At 38.0% G+C, this 23,613-nt stretch overlaps 1 long non-coding RNA gene across 1 annotated transcript in view; it reads left to right on the top strand.

Annotated features, from left to right (window-relative positions):
• Nucleotides 1–23,613, top strand: part of LOC134808570 (uncharacterized) — a 68,979-nt gene that overhangs the window by 16,369 nt on the left and 28,997 nt on the right. Inside the window, exon 2 of the long non-coding RNA XR_010151832.1 lies at nt 1,825–1,974. This is a non-coding gene — a long non-coding RNA (uncharacterized LOC134808570). The remainder of the gene's footprint in view (nt 1–1,824; nt 1,975–23,613) is intronic.

Here is a 23,613-nt window from a genome sequence, read left to right on the forward strand (position 1 = left end):
GGCGTTGTCTTGCTAAGGACCCCATTATACTCTGCCCACCCTCTCAGGCTGATGTCTGCCCCACATCCAGCCCCCGCTTTTGTCTTTCCTTCCTGCGTGGCCCTTCTAGAAATGGCCTGCCTCCCAGACTCCCTGCCCCCTGGCCCAGCACCATCCCAGCCACCACATTGACCTCATCCCAGAGATTCCTTAAGTCCAGGATCTTCCTTTGTTCTTTGACAGTACCTAATAGTACTTGGCACTATTTAAAGGTATTTTAAATATTTAAAATATTAAAAAGATACTTAAAACCCTTATTATATTCAACGCAATTCTGGTTTCAGTCTTCTTTTTCCTAGGAGTGAATACTAGTAGGATTTCACAAATTATCCTGTCTTTAATATATTGAAAAAGTTTCTGAGATATACCTAGGGTCAGAAGTCTGAGAGCCATGGGGAGCAAGGCAAAAACCAATTATGCTACCTCTGTTGTGTGGGCAAGTCAGTGAGATTAATAAAGCCTCCCATGCTGTATTCCGTGGGTTGTTATAAGGATCAGACTGAAATAAGAAAAACAAATGAACAAAATTATTTTGCAAGCTTTATTAAATTATAACATAAACCTAAATATCATCTAGAAATGTGTTTCTGTGGAACACCTGTTTTGCAAGGGGCTGGATAAGTGAGATATCACTGTGTTTGAGTCTGTTTTTTAAACAGTTTGGGACTTATAAGAAAACCCTCTGAGCTTCTCTAGCAAGGCTGAGCCTGGCCACAAGCCACTCCTGCTGCAAACTGGAATACTAAAACCCTCTTGATGGCAAATATTGTTTTATAACCCAAACCTCAGCCAGTCTTCTGCATGACAGTTCATCGTTGTTGCTACTGCTGGTTAACTTACAGGTTTTCAAAACGGAACTGTTTCCTATTTTTCATATCAAGACATTTGGGAACCCCTCCTGCCTGTCTCTCCTCTGAGTCTTCACCTCCCCTGCCTACCCTGTGCAGCTCCCCCACAAACAGGAATGTGTCACTATAAGCATCCAATAAAGAAAGCAACATGTGCCCTTCAGAAACAGGTTTATCAACTTGAAACAGTACAATTCAGAGCAGAAAAGCTTCCTTTTCAAGTGTAAAGTAAACGCGTGCCTATTTTTCCAAGAACCAGATGGGGCCGTGGTTCTTCCAGGACCAATTTCCTCAAAATATTATATTTTGTGCTTTGATAGGTTGGTGCTTGTCCCCAGTAGAAACTGTTAATAGCCATGGGATACTCCTCCTATCCCTTAACATGCTCATAAGTAAGAAGTTGCTGAAATCAAACTATTTCTATCTTTGTTTTATTCAGGGCCCCCCAAAAATACACTCCAACTTTCCCCACATCTCAAAATAAGATGATTAATGCAGGGTTTGCAAAGAAGGTAGCTAATTACAGGCTTTGAGGCTTTGGCTTGGCATCCACTTGAGAGCACAAAATATTTGAAGTTAATATGCCTGGGAAATATAAAATTTTAAAATATTTTTGTAAAGAGCTATTAATATCCTGTGCATTTCATTCCCATCCCCCTTTCAACCATCATCCTAGGGACAGAGGCATTTTGGAGAGTTTCATATGTGGCCCTTGGAGCCCAGGATATCTAGTGGACTGGCATTTGGCTCATACCTGAGAGATCTATAAGGCAAGAGACTGAGATGGACTAGCTGTTCATCTAGAAGAACAAAGACAATATTGTTGTGGGCAACCTACCCTTCCAGAGAAGGGCGCCTCATTCCTGTGAGTCACCAGAGAGAGAGATGCCATTTCATAATAGTCCATGTTAAGCAAAACCATTTTTTCCTCCTTTAGGGGTACTAACTGGAAGAAAGGAATGCGAATGATTACCAATCCTGCTGCAAGTGCTTAAAGAAGATGGAATCAGAGTGTGGGAACCAGGCTGAACTACATGACTGACAGTAGATGACCGCCACTGCCACGGGATCCACAGGGCCCACAAAGGTGCTTTTCATTGGGCTGCTATATTTAATCATTCTAGGGTGACATATTGCTTTGAGAATTTAATCAAAGCTTCAAGTTTTCTTCTTGCACAACATTTTATTTTTTTTTATTTTTATTTTTTTGTATTTTTATCTTTTTTTTAAATTTTATTTTATTTATTTATTTATTTATTTTTATTATACTTTAAGTTTTAGGGTACATGTGCACATTGTGCAGGTTAGAGAGGATGTGGAGAAATAGGAACACTTTTACACTGTTGGTGGGACTGTAAACTAGTTCAACCATTGTGGAAGTCAGTGTGGCGATTCCTCAGGGATCTAGAACTAGAAATACCATTTGACCCAGCCATCCCATTACTGGGTATATACCCAAAGGACTATAAATCATGCTGCTATAAAGACACATGCACACGTATGTTTATTGCGGCATTATTCACAATAGCAAAGACTTGGAACCAACCCAAATGTCCAACAATGATAGACTGGATTAAGAAAATGTGGCACATATACACCATGGAATACTATGCAGCCATAAAAAATGATGAGTTCATATCCTTTGTAGGGACATGGATGAAATTGGAAACCATCATTCTCAGTAAACTATCGCAAGAACAAAAAACCAAACACCGCATATTCTCACTCATAGGTGGGACTTGAACAATGAGATCACATGGACACAGGAAGGGGAATATCATACTCTGGGGACTGTGGTGGGGAGGGGGGAGGGAGGAGGGATAGCATTGGGAGATATACCTAATGCTAGATGACGAGTTAGTGGGTGCAGCGCACCAGCATGGCACATGTATACATATGTAACTTGCACAACATTTTAAAGAAGAGTTCAGGGTTTTTCCAGACCTCTTGAAGGCTGTCCTTGGATCACTGTTCTCTCTCTCAGACCACCCCTCCCACAAGCTGAAGAACTCGTGTTTTAACCTAGCTTGTCCCACGTAACCAACATGATGTAACAACAGGTTTCTGGCCCTCTCTGCATTGTTCACAACCTCCCCTGAATCACTGGTCCTGGAACTCTCGTCTCATGCTTCTGCTTTCCAACCTGGGCCCCTTCTTCCTGGCGTCTAACCTGAAATCTTATTTCTTCATATTTATGTTGCCTCCCTTTTAGATTTGATCTACTGCTTTGTTCTCTGCCTGATCATAATTCTTACAGTTCCCTGGTTAAACTCTAGTAATCCTTCCATAATATCCAATCTAGCCTCTGGGAACTCCCTACTTCCCATCCAACATCCAGGCATCCTTGTCTGGAGAACACTCCTTTGAAGACTTTTTCTAAATTTTGCTTAGTTTAAGGATTGAATCCACATTAACATTTTTTAAAACACTTGTGGGAGAAGTAACAATTAACCTATTGTCTTTCATTTGGATTCCTGTGTTAATAAGTTTTAGGTCTTTGCTTCAGAGAAGATTTTGTTGAGGGAGAGTTTGAGAATTAAATAGAATGAAAAGAAGAAACTCTGCTACCAAAGGAAAGGGGGCTTTGAAAGCAGGAGTGTAAAATTATTAATTTTTCCTATCCCTCGTTCTGCTTCGGTCCCACACTAAGCTGAAGTGTTGAAAACTTAGTACAGAAAAAGTTTTTCTGACAGAAAAACATTTGAGTTATTGCTGAGAGTGCCTTGAGATGGTGTGGCATGCTGCCAGGCCTTTGGCATTGACTGCCACTAGCTAAAAACTGTGTGTTTATAGTGTTGATGTGTGCCTGATGAGCGAGAGACCAGCCCGCTAGGCTCAACCCCTGAGCCTGGCCTCTCTTAAGACCGTAGAAAGAACATAGCACACTCCCAAGGCTACAGCTCTCCGTGGTTCAGTAATTGACTTAGGTCAGCATGCCAGTCAAACCAGACAGCCTGACTTTTCTTCCCCAACAGAAACTTGAATTTATAAAATGTATTCATATCTCATCATTTAGGGATTTATGCCTGCAAGTCCACTATCATTAAAGAGTTACATGCATACATTCTCCTTTCCATTGTAGGGATTACAAACGCCTAACGATAGTAAATTATTCTCTTCTGCGCTGTACACTACGATTACCCTGTGGAATTTTTTAGACTGTTTTGTAAGGCACTACAGCACTAATGAAGTGTTATTTATACTACACACTGATTTTCTGTTTTGTTTTTCTTGAAGTTTCTCCTTGTTCCATCTTTTTTGATTTATCATACATTTAGCAGACTTGAGTATGAAAGCTATTTTTCTGTCACTCTTCAAACTTTAAATGAACAAGACTTTTTATGAAGTGTAATTTTCAATAACAATGAAATATTAGAAGTCCCTCTTGGAGTTCCTTGTTCCATTCGTGTGTGTGTGTGTGTGTGTGCATGCATGTGTGTGTGTGTGTTTTCTGTTCTGGTTTCCCACCAGTGCTGTCTGTGATTGCCTTAGCCTCTGATATATGGAAGCAAGGATCCAGTGGAAGGTCACAGAAGTTTCCTCTTACTCAGAGAATACCAAGAAGTAAAAACATAGACTACTGCACAACAGGCTGTGCATACAACTAATGGATGAATGACTTACCTTAATTCGGGGTGTTAAGAAGGTTAAAGGTGCAAAGAGGCATTAGACAAGTTTTCCAAAAGATGGGAGTTATTCTTCGACATTGGTCTGTTTTATACTTGCATCTAAGGTGGATAACTTCCAGCCATTCTCCCCTAAGGGGAGAAGTTATCCACCTTAGATGCAAGTATAAAACAGACCAGTATCTCTAGAGAGCATGTACTTTCTAATCATCAATTTGAATTCAAATCGTCACTGCCATTTTCAAGTGTGATTTGAAAGACTTAAAAGAGCTTCTAGAAAATGGGTATAATAAAAGTACCATGTGAAGAGCATATTGTGAAGTATGTAAAAGGAGCTAACATTAATTCATGGAAGTGCTCAATACATTTTCCCTTTCTCTTCTCCCCTCTTGTCTGTACTCCTCTCTTCTCCCAACCTCCATTTCCATCAGCCATATTAAAACTAAATTAATCCCTAGAACAAGAAGTTGGTTGTAGTGCCTGTGGCAGACAATTTTTTTTTCCGTACCAACAGCATCACCAGCCCTCTCCCAGTGTACCTTCTTTTTTTGCTGGCTAAGGGAAATTGACGTCTTGAACAATCTCAGAGAGTGAATCGTGATTGGATTTGGGCCTAGATGTGTGGCTTATTACTAGCCAATAGCACATGCAGAGAAACCTACTAGGGGCACTGGAGGAAAGATTTTCTCACAAATTAAAAAAGAGATTTATAAAGAACATTCTCCCTCCTCTTAAATAAGCGTAGTCATGGCTTCCTAGGATGCCCGAAACTGCTAGCACTATGCTCTTGAACATGAAATGTTAGCAACACATAGGGCAGAGTAGAAAGGTGGAAATCCATAGTTCTTGAGGATATCACTGTGCTGCTGAACAGCCATCCTTCCAGATTCCTTGCCATGTTAAACAACATATGCTTTAGGATTTAAGGGACTTTTTGTCAGTATGCTATTACCTGCAGCAGATATCAGCTAACTGCCAAAGGGTTCCACAGAGCAAAGTTCAAGTCCCAGCTTTGTTCATATGTGAGCTTGGGCAGGTTATCTAAACCCACATGCTTCCATTTCCTCATCTGTACAATGAAGACAGTAATTTTATCCACTACTTAGATTACTGTGAGGATTCAATTGAATCCTCGGTAAATGGTAATTAAAAATATTTTATTTTATTAGTATTTTTTGAGACAAGATCTGTCTCTGTTGCCCAGGCTGGAGTGTGGTACTGAAAACATGGCTCACTGCAGCCTCAACCACCTGAACTCTAGCGATCCTCCTGCTTTGGCCTCCTGAATAGATGAGATGACAGGTACACACCATCACACCGGCTAATTTTTTTGAATTTTCTTTGTGAGATGAGGTCTCTTCATGTTGCCCAGGCTGGTCTTAAACTTCTGGGAGCAAGCAGTCCTCCTGCCTCAGTCTCCCAAAGTGCTGGGATTAAAAGTATGAGCCACTGCGACTGGCCTGAAATTATTTTAAAACTTTCCCCAATTCACATGCAGATTATACCTTAGTCTAATTACAGACACAGCTCACTGTGGATTATTTGGATAAAAGTGTTAGTGATCTTTATTATTAAATTCTGCTACTCTGGCCATGATTGTTCTCTTTTCTCATCCTTCTTCATTCTTTGTGTTGAAGCTCTGAGCCCCACTAGCGGATGTTCACCCCATTATATACATTTACTCATGGGAAGGATGAAAGGTCTTGGTGCTCATGTGAGTCAGTCAGGAATTTGAGGTTTTGCTCGAAAATGTGAAGCCTGAACAGCCTTTTTAAATTTTTTTGGTGCGGCGGAGAATTTGGAACTTTTAATTTCCTTTTAGAATAACTCTTTCTGGCACAGTGCCCTAAAATCTCTCCTTTGTCCCCATCTAACTTTTCCTATAACCAACCCTGATGCTTCTATTATGATCTCTAAATCAAAACCTCCAACATTATTAGATATTAATATTCTGTTTTTTCTTATTCCCAAGTATTATATAAAACTAGTCTTGTTTTCGCAACCTTTCTTAGGATCCTTTCCTAGATTTTTAATATGTGTGTTTGTTTCCTTGTCTTAGTCACTTTGATTACACTTGAACTTCTCCTTAATGCTTTCATGCTAACTAGAATTCTAGCCTGCTCCTCGTCTTTATGCTTGTTCTATATCATCTCAATTTCCCATAAATCTGCACAGATATATCCAATATTTGAAACCTGTATCTTTCCTTTCTGTTCCTAAGCTGGCTCAGAATTTGGGCACAGCCAGGCGGAACAAATAAAGCCGGCCTCCCTATTTTCCAGGTTTAAAAAGTACTATATTTATTGCTTTGGATCTCAAGGAAAGTTAAAAGGGTTTAAAAATGAAACAAAACAAAGTCCTTAAAGGGCCAGGCACAAGTGGCTCATGCCTATAATCTCAGCACTTTGGGAGGCTGAGGCAGGAGGATCGCTTGAACCCAGGAGTTCAAGACCAGCCTGGGCAACCTAGTGAGACCCCATCTCTACCAAAAATTAAAAAAAAAAATAGCTGGACATGGTGGTGTTTGCCTGTGGTCCCAGCTACTCAGGAGGCTGAGGTGGGAAAATGGCTTGAGCCTTGGAGGTCAAGACTTCAGGGAGCCAATTGCACCACTGCACTCTAGCCTGGTGAAAGAGTAAGACCCTGTCTCGAACAAAACAAAACAAAACAAACAAAAACCCCTAAAGGATAATCATCAGTGGGTATTTGTCAACTTTTTCTTGGCAGCCTAGCTGCAGAAACTTCTTCCTTTGTTGGAGAATCTGGGACTATAGGCTTGTGGTGGAAGGGCCCCCAGAGGTCAGATACCTGGTGTCCCTGGTACCTAGCCTCTAAAGGAATAGCATGCCTGCAACATCAAATTAATGCATTGCCACAAAGAAGCAGGGACTGCTTAGCATCTGCTTTGGTGACTGTGATGGCAGAATTCAATGTCTCAGACCCTGACTAGGGGCTGTGGTGGCTTACTAACCTGGCTGAGCTGTTGGAGACTCAGCTTGACTTCTCAGACCTTGCCCTCTAGCCACCACATCAATCTCAGAGCCACCAGGTACCCCTCCAATCACTTCCTTTTGTCTTAAGTTAGGCAAACTCCAATTCTGTTGCTTGCAACCAAAAAAAAAAAACCAAACAAAACAAACAAACAAACAAAAAACACCTGAGTAACATGATTTACTTCTTCTGTTTCACTGTCATGGAAATAGCATGACATAATGAAACAGGAGAAATAAACTGTGTTACTCTTAACACTCTTAGGAGGAGTAAACTGTGTTACTCTATTAACTTCTCTCTTCACAGTGAGAATATGGGATCAAATTCTCTCTATTTGCTGGCAAACTTAGGCAATTAAGTTAACATCTCTGAGTCTCAGTCTGCATATCTGAAACAAGGGAAAATAATATCAAACTCACAGTGTTATTGAAGGAATTAAATGAAATTTTATGTGTAAACCCTTAGTTGTTTTTAAATTAAAACTTGATTCTGCCTTCCAATCATTCACAATTTAGTTGGGAAACTATGGTGTGCACGCTTATTAGTAATAGGTAACATAATGATGCTTAGTAATATCTCATGCACTGTTATAAATGAATGTACTGTTATATTTATTAGTTCACTTAACCTTTGCAACAACCTAGTGAAGTAGATATTATTTATCATGTTTTATAGATGAAGAAACTGAAACTTTTAGAGAGGTCACTAAGTATCGAAAGATCACACAGATGGAATTAAAACACAGGCACTCTTACGCCAGAGTGTGATCCTAAACAGCTCACTCATGTGAATAGGTATTCCACACTTTGAGGATGGCATAGAAGGGCCAAAAAAGAGATGCAGGCAAGATATTTGGCTGAGTTCAGAGGACAGAAGAACACTGTGTTTCAGAGAAGCAAGGGAAATCTTTGTAGTAGGGCGAGACATGGCCGGGCAGGGTGGCTCACGCCTATAATCCCAGCACTTTGGGAGGCCGAGGCGGGTGGATCATGAGGTCAGGAGTTCAAGACCAGCCTGGACAACATGGTGAAACCCCGTCTCTATTAAAAATACAAAAAAAATTAGCCGGGCATGGTGGCAGGTGCCTGTAATCCCAGCTACTCGTGAGGCTGAGGCAGGAGAATGGCTTGATCCCAGGAGGCGGAGGTTGCAGTGAGCCGAGATAGTGCCACCATACTCCAGCCTGGGTGACAGAGCAAGACTCTAAAAAAAAAAGAAAAAAAAAGAAAAAAAAGATGAGGCACATTTTTAAGATGTCAGATTACATGGGTACTGAAACACTAGACTATTGGACGTAATGTTGTCGTAAGACTTTTCCTCTGTCAATTCCTTCCCACCTTCCATGGGAAGAAATATCTAATTCTTATTTGTTCTGAAAACTCAGCCAAACATTATCCCCTCCAGGAAGGCTTCTCTGACTTTCATTGACTGGGTCAGACACCTCTTTTATGTGCATCCATAACTTATACATCCTATACATAGGTCCTGTAAATATTGGCTTATTTGTCTACTTACAATCACTGGTTTGTGGACCCTATGGATGCAGAGGCAATGTGTGTCTTACTTACAGCTCTACTCACAACATCTAACATAGTACCTGGCACGTGGTGAGTGCTCAGTCAGCGTTTATTAAATGAATGCGAATGAAGGCCCCCAGCAGAGAAAACCACGGAGACAAATCTGGCTGAAGACAGAATGTTTGGAGTGAAAACATTACCAATGTCGAAAGATCCTGGCCCCTTTCAGAACTTGATTGCAAAAATCTAGATGATCAAAGATGATCAAGATAATTAAATTAGAAGACAGGCTAGAGAAAACTTCTTGGGGGTTATATAAAAGACATATGAAAATGAAATTATGTGAGTACATTCAATATAAAAATAGAAAAATACATCAGCGTGATAACAACTAGTCATTTTGAATGGATAGTGGCCATTATAAGCTCAGTGCAAGTTTTGTGTGTGTGTGTGTGTGCATGTACTTGTGTGCTTATGTGTACATATATCTGTCAATGAAAGTTTGTGATTAATCATTTTGCAGACAATCAGAATTCCATGTGGACTAGTATTTTGTCCTAAGTTATCCTCCCAGAAGTCTCACACTCATAGAAATAATATTGGCTTTTTTTTTGACATAACATTTTGATTACTCTGGCTCCAGCAAGTCTGGGGTTTGTTCTCTATCTGCATGCTTTTTGAGGAAAAAACTTTCTGGTCATGACAGACCAATGTATGCACCTGAAACATTTTTAAAATAATCTAAGTGTTAGAATATGTGCCAAAAATAAGGATCTAGAGGAAGAGTTATAGGAATTGAGACATGACAGGGCATAGGGAGCCAGAATTATTAGTCAAGTTTTCATGGATAGGAGAATAGAAATCATGAGTGCCCTTGGGGACCGATTTCAGTGAGATGGAGAACAATTTGTTGAATATCATGGAGTAGGTAGAGGAAGTGGGTGAGGGTCACTGTTGAAAAGGATTGCAAATGGCAGCAGATGCAGGAACAGAGACGGCATTTTGTTTCATAGAGAGTCTGGCAGGGTGCTGTTCCTAAGAATTTTTTAAATTAACATACAGTTAAACTGACTTTTTTCATGTACAGTCCTATGAATTGATATACATATAGGTTCATGTCACCACCGTCACAATCAGGAAACAGAATCATTCTGTCATTCCGGATGATTCCTTGGGATACCCCTTGGTAGTCGCCTTCTTTTTCCTTCCCTACCCCCTGAAAACCATTGATCTGTTCATCACTATAGTTTTGTCTTTTCTAGAATATCATATTAATAGAATCATACAATATGTAAAACTTTGAGACTAACCTCTTTCAATTAGTGTAAGGCCTTTGAAATTTATCCAATAAATGTATCAGTAGTCCATTGCTGAGTAGTATAGCATTGCCCGGATATACCTCAGTTTGTTTATTTATTCTGCTGTTAAAGGACAATTGAGTTGTTTCCAGCTTTTTGGCAATTATGACTAGAGCTGCCACAAATTTTCATGTATAGGTTTTTATGTGAACATATGTTTTCATTTCTCTAAAGTAAATTCCTAGGAGGGGAATTGCTGGATCATATGGTAAGTATATATTTAACTTTATAATAATTGCTAAACTCTTTTGCAGAGTGGACATACCGTTTTGTATTCCCAGTGGCAATGTATGAGTTTCAGTTGCTCTGCATCCTTGCCTATCTATAGAGTTATCTCATTTAATTTTAATTTGTATTTATCAAATGTCCAAGGATGTTGAACATTTTTTTTCTTTTTTATTATTATACTTTAAGTTCTGGGACACATGTGCAGAACTTGCAGCTTTGTTACATATATATGCATGTGCCATGGTGGTTTGCTGCACCCATCAACCTGTCATCTACATTAGGTATTTATCCTAATGCTATCCCTCCCCCAGCCCCCCACCCCCTGACAGGCATGTGATGTTCCCCTCCCTGTGTCCATGTGTTCTCATTGTTCAGGATGTTGAACATTTTTAATGTGTTTTTTGCCATCAATATATCCTCTTTGGTGAAGCATCTATTCCAACCTTTTGCCCGTTTTTAAATTGGGTTGTGTTCTGGTGGTTGAGTTTTGAGTGTTCTGTATATATTCTGGATTCAATTCCTTTGTCAAATATGTAATCTGCATATATTTTCTCCAGTCTGTAGTTTGTATTTACATTGTCTTAACAAATATTTTGCAGAACAAACGTTTTAAGGTCAGATGAAGTCCAGTTTATCCATTTTTATATTTAATGGATCATGCATTTGGCATAATGTCTAAGAATTCTTTGCCTAATCCCAGTTTACAATGATTTTCTTCTATGTTTTCTTCTGAAGGCTTTATAATTTTACATTTTCCATTTAGATCTATGATCCAATTTGGGTTCATTTTTGTAACAGGTGTGAGGTTAAAGTTCATTTTTGCATATTAATGGACAATTTCTCTCTTTATTAAAAAGACTGTTCTTTCCTTTATTGAATTACCATTTTACCTTTGTCAAAGATCAATTGGTCAGAATTTGGTGGGTCCCCTTCTGTACTCTCTATTCTGTTTCATTAATCTATGAGTCTATCACTCTGTAAATAAGATCATAGCCATATATTAAGTCTTAAACTGGGGCTAGTGTTATCATCCAACTTTATAGCTCTTTTTACAAAATTATGGTAGCTATTCTAGATCCTTATGATTTTCATATAAATTTTAGAATAAATCTGTCCATTTCTACAAGAAAAATTCTCTTGGGAATTTTATTGAAATTGCACTAAATCTCTTGATCAATGTGCAGAAAATTAAATGTTGTTTGTTGATGTTAATTGACCGTACCCTGTGACAGATCTATACCTCCAAACATTGTTTCCAATACAGAATTTTGTCTCCTGCCTGATTCAAGGAATGGATTGGGCTGGGTTATTATTATGGCTGGTTCTTGAGAATGCAGATATCCAAATAATTACTCAGCACATCATAAATACAGACCTAAAAGTTACAGGAAGATAGCACCTATCTTATCTCTTTATGCTGTTACAGACATCTGAGAAAGGTCTTAGATTAGGTTTAACTCTCTAGATGGAAACACTGACTTTCCATACAAGACTGAATAACCCAAACTTTGAGAGACAGCACAAGGTCAGGCTATTGTAATGTCACATTCCTATGGTTGAGAATTAGATTTGCACATTCAGGAGTAGTATACCTCTTATTAATAAATTAGAGAAGAACATTTTCTTGATCAGTAGATGTATATTATGGTGGCTATTCTTAGACTAAGAGAAAGGAACAAATTTCTTCTGCTCTGAAAAATTGTTTAGAACTTGTGAGGTGTTCTCTAAATATATAAAAGGGCACTGTTTAACAGGTACCCCAAAGATTATTTAGTTATCTAGGGAATGTACTTTATTCGACTCACTATTTACTGTGAACTCAAAGTTCCAGATTTAAGTGAAGCTATGTGTTGATAGATTTTTGTTTCGTAGATATGGAGCTAAATTTATCTAATAGAAAATATAATCCCAAAGTCATGGTTTATTCTTCTGAAGGACATTACCAGCTTTGTATCTAATCAAGAAATTTTATTCTAATATTCCTTCATTAAGTTGCCTATAAATTCCCAGCTTCTCAAATGCTCTTTGAACCTACTAAGGTATGATAGCCTTTGCTAAGGCTATCATAATAACATACCATAAACTGGGTGGCTTAAACAACTAAAATTTACTTTTCACAGCTTGGGAGGCTTGAAGTCCAAGATCAAGGTGTTGGCAGGTTGGTTTTTCCTGACGCCTGTCTCTCTGACTTGCAGAGGGCGGCCTTCTTGCTGTGTCCATACGTTGTCTTTCCTCGGTGTGTGCACATCCATGGCATCTCTGTATGTCTGCATTTCTTCTTCTTTTAAGGACACCAATTAGACTAATTAGGGCTCACCCTAAAGACCTCATTTTAACTTAATTACCTCTTTAATGTCCTTATCTCCAAATACAGCTACATTCTGAGATACTACTGGGGGTAATGACTTCCATTTTGGAGGATCACAATTCAGTCCATAGCACCATGCCATCATCCTACTCCCTCATAATTAATGAACTGAATGCAATCTTAGACACATATTCATTTGTATAAGGGTGATCATTTTAATTTTTTTGAAAAGTATCTTTTAACACTCTTCAGTGTAGTTCTGGTGTGATATTTGACCTTATTTATGAGACACAAGAATGCCTTGAGCATTTCCAGTGTTGCAATAAGGGGCCAAGAGTGGGAGAAAACTAAGAATAACACTTTACAGAATAATTTTTCTAATGTATTATCCTTAAACCCATCTCCACAGATCTTGCCAGTGTATGTTGATCAATAATAATGATGATTACACTGACTTTTGTGTTTTGTTCTTGACTGCTCTCATAGAGCCTCAGAATCATCTAAAATACCTCTAAGATGTTTTCTTTATTGGACCCAGAGAAAGTCACAGATTTCCTTGTGAGCAAATCCTCTGCTGCCAGGCGCAGCCCAGCAGGGCATCTTCCGTGTGAAGTCACATCCACCATGCATTCATGGTAATGTGGGACATTCAGGCCTCACCCAGACCAGCCACTCTTCTGGAAAATATTCTTCTGATGCCAGTGGTGCTTCCTAGACCTTTGTCTCCAGTTCTCAAATGCCCTGAGTTTTTAAATCTGTGAAGTGGCCTGTGGCTAATTAAAGGAGATTCTTTTTTTGTGCTTTCCTCCATCAAAGGAATCCCAAAGCAGCTTTTTCTTGTGCCACGAAGTTCTACAAATAATTTAACAAATAGCTCTTTTAGTCTTTATGCTCTACTTAGGATTTGATCTTAATTTCAGTGGAAACTAAGTTGGAAGACAATTTCTGTGATGAACACCAAATTCTATTTTTAATTTTTATTCTTATCCAAAAATTAAATTTTTATTATTTGGTCAAATTTATTACCACTGGCTCCTTCTTTTCTGAGCATGAATTTTCTGGCTGAAGGCTTCTCATTCCCCTGCAAAGACATATGTTCAGGTTATCTCATCATTTCTCCAGACATACCAGAAGATTCCAAAGTATCTGTGCAAATAGGTTTCTGGTAGAACACTCCCATCAGCTTGCCAATTGTCTTGGACTACCATTTGGATTTGAGCTAAGATATCCTCTAACCCAATACGAATTTATATAACATAATGCCTGAAGGAAAATATGAATGCTGTCAAATCTATAGGCAAGAAGACTAAGGCTCAAACCCATTAAGCAACTTGCCCAAGGGATTCCTAGACCTAGGATTTAAATCCAGATCGTATGACTTCAAATACCATTTTTCTTTTCAACAAACCATAAACAAAAGCCTAGCAATCATCCTAGGAGATCACCTGCCAATCTGTCTACCAATTCCAGTGGAACCAGCCAATCATTCAAGATTCTGCAACTGACTATGGTAAAAGCAGAGCAGAATCTGCATACAAGTCTGCTTGACCACAGCATCAATAAAAATGACACAGTAAGGAAATTAAGGCCACAGGTATTGTAGCCACGAAGAATCCTATTTGAATTCTACTTCTGCCACTTGGACATGTTTCTTAAACTCTTTAAGCCTCAGTTTCCCATGTACAAAATGGAGGTAATAAGAACTACCCCATAGTATTCTTAAGTGTCAGTATAGTTTTTACTCTTGGCCCTAAAGAGTCATAGTTCCTCACTAAATGACAATTGTTGTTATGAGTAATAAATAATAAATTGTTAATTTATTATTATATTTGAAACATATTAGGTATAATATTAAGTATATATTTGAGTATAGTAGGTAAATTGCATTCAATATATCTTCTTTTTATGAACAAAAACATTTAATGGGTAATAAGTTTCCACAGTTTAAGTGGTCTCCAACATTTGCAATTAGACCAATTTTGAAAACAGCACTCAGGATAGCACCAAATCGGACTGCCAAGCAGGGCTCAGGAAATGAAATGTAAAGAAGAGAGTTTCCTCAAAGAAATGAATTAAAAGCTTGGTAGGATTTATGCTATTCAGAGTATACTGAAAATGGAAGATGATTAAATTTCAGCCCTCTTTATGCCAAAGAAATATATAAAGCAAAAAATTAATTTGAGATACATTTTCATTTCAAAAAACTTTAAAGTGTTCATAATTAGCATTTCCACTCTGTTTATTGCTGGGAAGTAAAATAAAACCATCAGCCTGGTTCTCTGCGATCAGTTGCTTATTCTCTTTTGGTAAAAGCTGTAAGTGAAAGTTTTCCCGGAGGCAGACTTTCTTTTCCTTTCCTATTTTTGGAAAGAAAACAACAGATGAAGAAACAAAATACCATTTTCTTAATATCATATTTAGAGACCATAATCATTATAGAGAGATAATGTTGAAAAACCAACCTGAAAAGAATGCATCAGATGCTTAGTCCATGTTGAGCAATATGGTGAATTTAGATGAATGTAATGCAGAATATTAATCATCCTGTTAACACAGGACTGAAACACATAAAACAATAATATGCAAAGCAGTTTCATAATTCAATACTGAAGGTGATACACAAAAATAACAGAATGATGGCATCAGATCTACCTGAAGCAGACTTGTAAAGACAGAACAATTCCTTGAGTATGGTAAAATACACCCATGATATTATGTTTCTAAAGATGTAAATTCAAAGGAAAAGTCTGTTAAAATTATAGAAAGAAGTCTGAGAGGGAATGATTGGTTGCATTGGCTTACAGACCAGGTGACAGTGCTGAATTTATAACAGGTACATTTCCAACAACAACATTTTATCATATAAATTTCTGTATTCTCAGTGTAAGTGCTATGTTTGGTTCTGTGTTGATGTTTGTTCTAGACACTTTAGAAGGCTCAAGCAGCCTTTATATCTAGATAGACAGATAGATAAATAGATAGGCTAGTTTAGATACATAGATAGATAGACAACAAATAAGCCCAAAGCACTAATAGAGCTTATATGAATAAAGAATATACCAGAGAGTGATGAATGCTATGAAGGGCCATTGTTATACAGAAAAACTGAGTGGAAGAGGATTTTCACTGAAGCCTTCTCTGAGCAGTTGATAGGTATTTCATCTGAGACCTGCATGGCAGAAGAAGCCAGTCAAGAAAGGATGTGGACAAGCATCACAACCAGAGGGAACAGCTAATGCCAAGGCCCTAACAGGAAACAATTTTAGTGCGGTGGTGGAACAGAAAGGAGGGCAATGTGGATTTGAATGCAGTGAGCAAGAAATAAGGTGAAATGGAGTTGGAGACTTAGAAGGTGGCTATATCATCTAGGTGCTTCTACACTGAAGTAAAAATTATTCTAAATGCGATGGGATGGCATTGGACATTGGGCAATGCCCAGATATTACTAGCATTTTTAAAAGATTACTCTGGCTGATGTGTGTAGAATAAATTATAGATGGATAAGAGAGAGGTAATTACAGTAGGCAAAGGGAAAGTTGATGGTAATTTGAATAAGAATGATGATTTATTAGACATATATAGTAATTGACACGTTGGCACTCGGATATATAAAGTAAAGGGGAGAAAGGATTAAAGATAATAAAAGAATGTGGAACCTGGGTGACAGATGCCTGATTCTGTGACAGTGTGAAGGCTAGAGTCATGAAACTTAGAAGAGGTAGGTACCATCGGGGATGAAGGCAAATTCTGCTTGGGACATCTTAAGGCAGAAGTAATGTTGAAATATATAGTCCCATGAGTCTGTGAATGATTTAAGACTGAAACTAATGGAAACTAAGAAAAATCTGGAAATGGCTATTTATAAATCATTCTAATGAATATAATGGCAAAATCAGATGAGTGAAAAAGTATATAGGGGCAAGAGGAGAAAATGAGATCACCTTAAGAACCATTTCCTAAATAATGTTAATTTTCACTTAAATCTACAGTCTAATTTCTCTGATAGGTGAGGGTTGCAGCTGTGTAAGCGAGGGGTGCCAAGACAAGTGACCTTGAAAACATGACCTGTTGTTTGTTGCCTTGTCACTCCTTTCCAGTAGTCTGAGACAATAGGCTCGCATCACTCCCCAGTTTATATCAAATGTCATGTGTCCAATGCCCACCCTGAGCCCATGAAATGTTGAGTTCTTTAATTTGTATTTCACTCGTCTTTAAATGCTCTGAATTTCTAGTCTGAGGACTTGCATATATTAGCAAAAAAAAAATGTTTGTTGTCTGAAATAGACATAGTCTATCTAAAACTTGCTTACTCATCTCTATATTACTAGTATGTCTCTTTCCTTACATTACACCATAAAACTACATGTCTCCTAGTCCTTAGCTTCCCCAAAGCACTTATCACTCTTTGTATAGGCACTCCTCACTCTGGGTACTGTTGTAAACCTAGGCTGTCTTTAATGTGATTTGCGTGGCTGAAGAAAAGCCATATGAGATTGTTATAGAAATCCTCAATAGTTGGGCCTAGGCAATACAAAGAAGGAATTAAAGGTCTGTCCTCCTAAAGATCCCAAGAGAAGGTAAGAAAAATATTCTAGGCCAGGAAACACTGGTCACCCAAGATTATTACACACAAGAAATCAAGAAAACAACCAAGATGCTACAAACATAGGAGTGGATTCAAAATCTGTGTGACTCTAAGGGCTTGATCTTAGAATCTTTGGGACAACCACTAGAAACAAATAAATCCAAGAAATACTAGAAATCTGTCTACTGTTACTTAGAAGTACCACCTGACAAACAGATGTAAACATAAGGTACTAACAAGAGGCCCCCATCAATCCCATGAAATTCAGAGATCCAGGTACTGAATGAAAGTGACCACAAAAATATTGCCCCAAAACACAAGCAACCAAAGGCCTTATGCTATTCTTCCCTTATTCCTTCTTTCTATTCACTTACATTCATTCCTGACTTGTGCCTCCCTTGGCGACCTTCCTGTGATGAGGCAGAGAAGAGACTATGCTTTCCTTTCTACTGATGTGGCCTCCGTCAGAGGGGATGTTGTGCAGTGACTTTACTTCCTCTAAACATCGTAATGCCAAGGGATTCATATAAAAATCAGCCCAACCATGAACTCAGGTTTCGTAGTCAGGTAACTGCCAACAGATGGTGCCTTAGACACCACAATCCTATCCTATTTTAAAACGTGCTTCACTTAGCTGGTATTTGGCTTAACTTTCTCTATTTCTCCATTTCAGGAGCAGTTTGTCTCCCAAATAAAACAAATAATACTGTCAGAAAGTTTATCCTAATTATTAACTTGAATTTATTGCTCTAAAAGCACTAAGTCTTTCTCCTTCACAGACACTGGAGAGTTTAAAATATTCATGCATTATTACTCACATCACTCCTGAATTATGATTCAGTTAGGCAGTCTCTAATCTCTCATTATTTTCTCAACCCAACTCTCAATCCTCAAAATCACTCCTGTCTTTTCCACACATTCTTTATAAGTCACCAGCATCACTGTTGTATTGAGGACCCCAACCCCAACATGGAATTTCCTCATTCTTTCCCTAAAACTCAATAATGACCTTAGTAATATCTCAAATGTTGACTTAACTTTCCATCTAATGTAATCTACAGATGGTTTTCATAACCCAAGTTTCTTGCTGGAGATCAAGATAAAAGGAAATATGTTATCCTGTGTTGTTTTAGAGAATAAACTTCTGATAAAATCTACCTTTATTTTTAATTCTGCTGTGTTCTTTTCTTCAGAGGGTTCACACCTATTTGTATCTATAGCTTTGAAATATTCCTAAAGCTCTTCCCTGAACAAGCCACCTGATACACTTGGGTTTGGATCTTTAACTCCATTTCAGGCTGTGTCAATAGACACAGCCAAGTAGAACTTTATCTTTAAGTCAGACTAAGCCATGCTGATTGGGACAGACACGTGAGAGAGTTTATCAATTCACCAGGATTCTTACAATTCTGTTAACTGTGACTATTACCATTTAAAATTCATCTCTTATTGCTTAGAATTGATTGAATCGATTGGCAACACTGCCCACTGTGACATTATCCCTTAGTTTTGCTTTGCTTGCTAGAAGCTGTCACGTTGTTTGACACCATATAATCACCAATTTCAGAATTAGTCAGAGATGGCACAGAAAGATTTGAATTCTGTAGCAGTAAAAACAGTACGGTCATTAACTTAGCTCTTTAGTTTGTTTTTCTTGGAATTCATCTAGTTCCAAATATTCTGACCAAAACTTAAAAACAACAACAAAAAATTCTCTGTAGCTTTCTGTGCTTACCAACAGATAAATTTTAAAAGTGTAAGTTGAATCATAGCTACCAAGCTAAGAGTGGAATGCAATCTCAACGCTTCAAAGAGAATAAAATCTGAATATGACCAGCGTGTTATTTGAGACTGTGAGAACCTAGATTGTGCCATATGTGAGTCTCTTACTACATACCTGACATCAGAATAAGACACTCAGAAAGTTTAGCCAACACCATGACTTTGTCTAAACATTTTCCCCAAGCGTCCTTTAGTGGAAGTTTAAATTTCACATCTTCAGGCTAAAATGAAATTCCTTAAATCTTTCCTTGCATGACTTGTTTTGAAACAGAATAAGCTTTCTCCTGATTGACCAAAATAATTATGCCTGTGTGCAGCTTCCAAGATTTAAATTGGGAATAAATCTTAGCAGGATAAAAAGTCCGGCACTGTTCTTTGTTGGGTATAAAAAGTGGTGGTGGGGAATGTGGTCTTAGAAGATTTTGGAGAGAATTCAGTCTTTTCGACACTGAATGCAGCACCACCACGTGGAAACTTCCATTACCACTAACTGCAAATCACAGAATCTTGGGTAACACCTGAGCATTCCTGTTCCCTGGCCAGCAGGGACATTTCATGCCCTTTATGCTTTAAAAACCTGTTTCCATTCCTGTATATTTCCTATACTTTCATCTAAGTTTCTTTTCTTATGGTTCTTATTTTTTAAAACATTAACTTTTTCACGTATTTAGAATTTTTTTGCTATTTAATGTAAGGTGAGAATCTAATTTGTTTTTCCCCCTAAATAACCAATTTCAACTCTGTCCTACCTCTAATTGAATTATATTTTTTCTTTAAAGGTATCAAGTTTTAAAAAATCACAGATGTTCATGTGACCTACTAACTTATGTCAATCAAAGCGTATACTTAATAATAACAAAATCTAAACAACTACCTATTGGCACAAATGGCTGAAGGGATAGTCATCAGTGAGTATAAAGTGTTTTGTTTCTGTGAAATAGTTTTAAAAATAAAAATATGGAAGCCCTATTTATCTTTCTCTCTCCATTAAATAAATATACCTCTCATCTCCTACCCATTTTTTTTTTTTTTTTTTTGAGACAGTCTCGCTCTGTTACCTAGGCTGCAGTGCAGTGGTATGATCTCGGCTCACTGCAACCTCCGCCTCCCACATTCAAGTGATTCTCCTGCCTCAGCCTCCTGAGTAGCTAGGACTATAGGCATGCACCACCACACCTGGCTAATTTTTGTATTTTGAGTAGAGATGGGGTTTCACCATATTGGCCATGCTGGTCTTGAACTCCTGACCTCGTGATCCACCTGCCTCAGCCTCCCAAAGTGCTGAGATTACAGGCATGAACCACCACGCCTGGCCCCTACCCATGTTTTTGTTACCCTAAGCCTTCTACCCTGTTTTCCAGGACCTAAAACTCTCCTCAGAATTCCATTTTCACATCTTAAATTTTTTATTTCTCTTAAAATTATCCAAGGAGGACATTTACTTTTTGTTGTTCTAACCTTTCCAGGATGGAAAGGAAAGAGAGAGCTTTAGAAGTGAACAAATCTGGTATCACATCTTCGCTTGACTACTTAGTCACTGGTTGTTTTGGGTAAAGCACATGACCACCCTGGCTCTCACTTTCCATATCTGTCCCTTGGGGATCTCTGGGACATGAGAAGATCAGTATTAATGCAAATAGGCTCCCCGTAACAGAAAACCATGGTTATATTTTGTTGCGTGATCTTGCTTAATCCATAGGCTGCAGACTCCTGAGATAGGGTGATAGCAGAGTTCATGCTACTCAGAAATTCTTGAGGTGGATGCTGTTTGGAGTTATCCACCTTTAGAGAGAAGATGAACATATTTTCATTGTTTGTGGAATACTAACATTATGTTAGGTTAAACCCTTATTGAGGGTTAATATATAGGAATAAATTTGTGGATATTAAGATAGCCAAGGGCCTGGAGCATATACACATTTTTGTTTTTTCATATAGCAACAGCTCTCCGTCCTCTTCCTAACAATACTCATTCACAGGTTGATTGAACCATGGATCAGTATGCTCTGTGCTCCTCTATCTGAAGAATGAGCAAAAAATCTAAATTTGGCTATTCAGATATAAACTTTCTGAAACTTGGATATAGAACACGTTGACTAAAGGCAAAAACTCCTGAACATTGCATTTAGGGGCCAGAATGCTAGAAAAATCAACCATCTCTTCCTGCTTTTTCAATGTCTGCAGCTACTGTAATTTCTCACCTTCCTACTTCTTTTATCCCCTCCTAACCCACACACATTGTTCCCAGCCTCTGGTAACTATCTCGAACTCCATGAGATCCACTTTTTTAGCTCCCACATGGGAATGAGATATTTATGAGACAAATGTAATGTTTGTCTTCCTGTGCCTGGCTTATTGCACTTAACATAATGACTTCCAGTTCCATCCATGTTGCTGCAAATATGGCCAAATGATATTCCATATACCACATTTTCTTTTTTTAAGGTAAAATTCTATTATTTTTTATTTAAAAAATTCATTGGTAAAATATGCAAGCATAAACTTTACCTTTTCAACCATTTTTTAAAAAAAGCTTTTATTTTAGATTAAGGGGTACATATGCAGGTTTTTTATATAGTTAAGCTGTATTATGGAGATTTGGCATACAGATAATTTCATCACCTAGGTAATAAGCATAGTACCCAATGTGTAGTTATCTAATTCTCTCCCTCCTCCCACCCTCCATCTTCATGTAGGCCTGGTGTCTGCTGTTTCCTTTCTTTGTGTCCACATGTTCTCGTTTAGCTCCCATTTACAAGTGAGAACATACTGTATTTGGGTCTCCGTTCCTGCATGAGTTTGCTTAGGATAATGGCCACCAGCTCCATCCATATCACTGCAAAAGACATAATCTTTGTTTTCTGACTCTCTGCCTCCTCCCACTCTCCAACGTCATGTAGACTTTGGTGTCTGTTGTTTCCCTTATTTGTGTCCACGTGTTCTTGTTTAGCTCCCACTTATAAGTGAGAATATGCGGTATTTGGGTTTCTGTCCCTGCATGAATTTGCTTATGATAATGGCCTCCAGCTCCATCCATGTCACTGCAAAGGACATGATCTCAATTTTTTTATGGCTGCATAGTTTTCTAGGTTTATATGTACCACATTTTCTTTATCCAGTCTACCATTGATGGACATTTAGGTTGATTCTGTTTCTTTACTACTGTGAATAGTACTATAATAAACATATGTGTGCATGTGTCTTTATGGTATAATGATTTATTTTCTTTTGGGTATATACCCAATAATAGGATTGCTACATCAAGTTGTAGTTCTGTTTTAAGTTCTTGGAAGAATTGCTACACCGCTTTCCACAGTGGCTGAACTAATTTACCTTCCCACCAACAGTGTATAGTGTTCCCTTTTCCCTGCAACCTCACCAGCATCTGTTATTTTTGACTTTTTAATAGTAGCCATTCGGACTGGTGTGAGATGGTATCTTATTGTGGTTTTAATTTGCATTTATCTAATGATTAGAGATGTTGAACATTTTTTCAAATGCTCGTTGGCCGTGTATATGTCTTCTTTTGAAAAGTATCTGTTCACGTCCTTTGCCCACTTTTTAATGGGGTTGTTTTTTGCTTGTTGATTTGTTTAAGTTCCTTATAGATGCTGGATATTAGATCTTTGTTGGATGCATACTTTGCAAATATTTTCTCCCATTCTGTAGGTTGTCTGTTTACTCTGTTGATAGTTTCTTTTGCTGTGTAGAAGCTTTTTAGTTGAAGTAGGTCCCATTTGTCAATTTTTGTTTTTGTTGCAGTTGCTTTTGGTGTCTTTGTTATAAAATCTTTGCCAGATCCTATGTTCAGGATGATATTTCCTAGGTTGTCTTCCAGGGTCTTTACAGTTTAAGTTTTACGTTTAAGTATTTAACTCATCTTGAGTTGATGTTTTTGTATGTGGTATAAAGAAGGGGCCCAATTTCAATCTTCTACATGTGGCTAACCAACCACATTATCTTTATCCATCCATCTACTGATGAACACTTAGGTTGATTCCATATCTTTGCTATTTTTGAATAGTACACATGCCATTTTAGATCTCCTGAGAATACTCTCCTTCAAGATAGCATACTGGTGCCAAGGTTTAGAAAAACAATAACAACATCAACAATAAACAAAGAAACAAAAGATACTCATTGGAGAGTTATCTCTTAAGTAGCCTTCTTTTTCTCTGGTTACAGTACATATTTTTTTCATATCCACACACTGTTTCCAATGAGTCTGAAAAGTTTATGTTTAATTTTTTAGCCACATTGGGTTATTCCCCACTGGTTTACAGCCTGTTTCTAAAACCTGACATAAAAAGTCACACATCCAAGCAAGGTTA

This window comes from Pan troglodytes, chromosome 1 (assembly GCF_028858775.2).
Source record: "Pan troglodytes isolate AG18354 chromosome 1, NHGRI_mPanTro3-v2.0_pri, whole genome shotgun sequence".
In the NCBI taxonomy this organism is placed as follows: Eukaryota; Metazoa; Chordata; class Mammalia; order Primates; family Hominidae; genus Pan; species Pan troglodytes.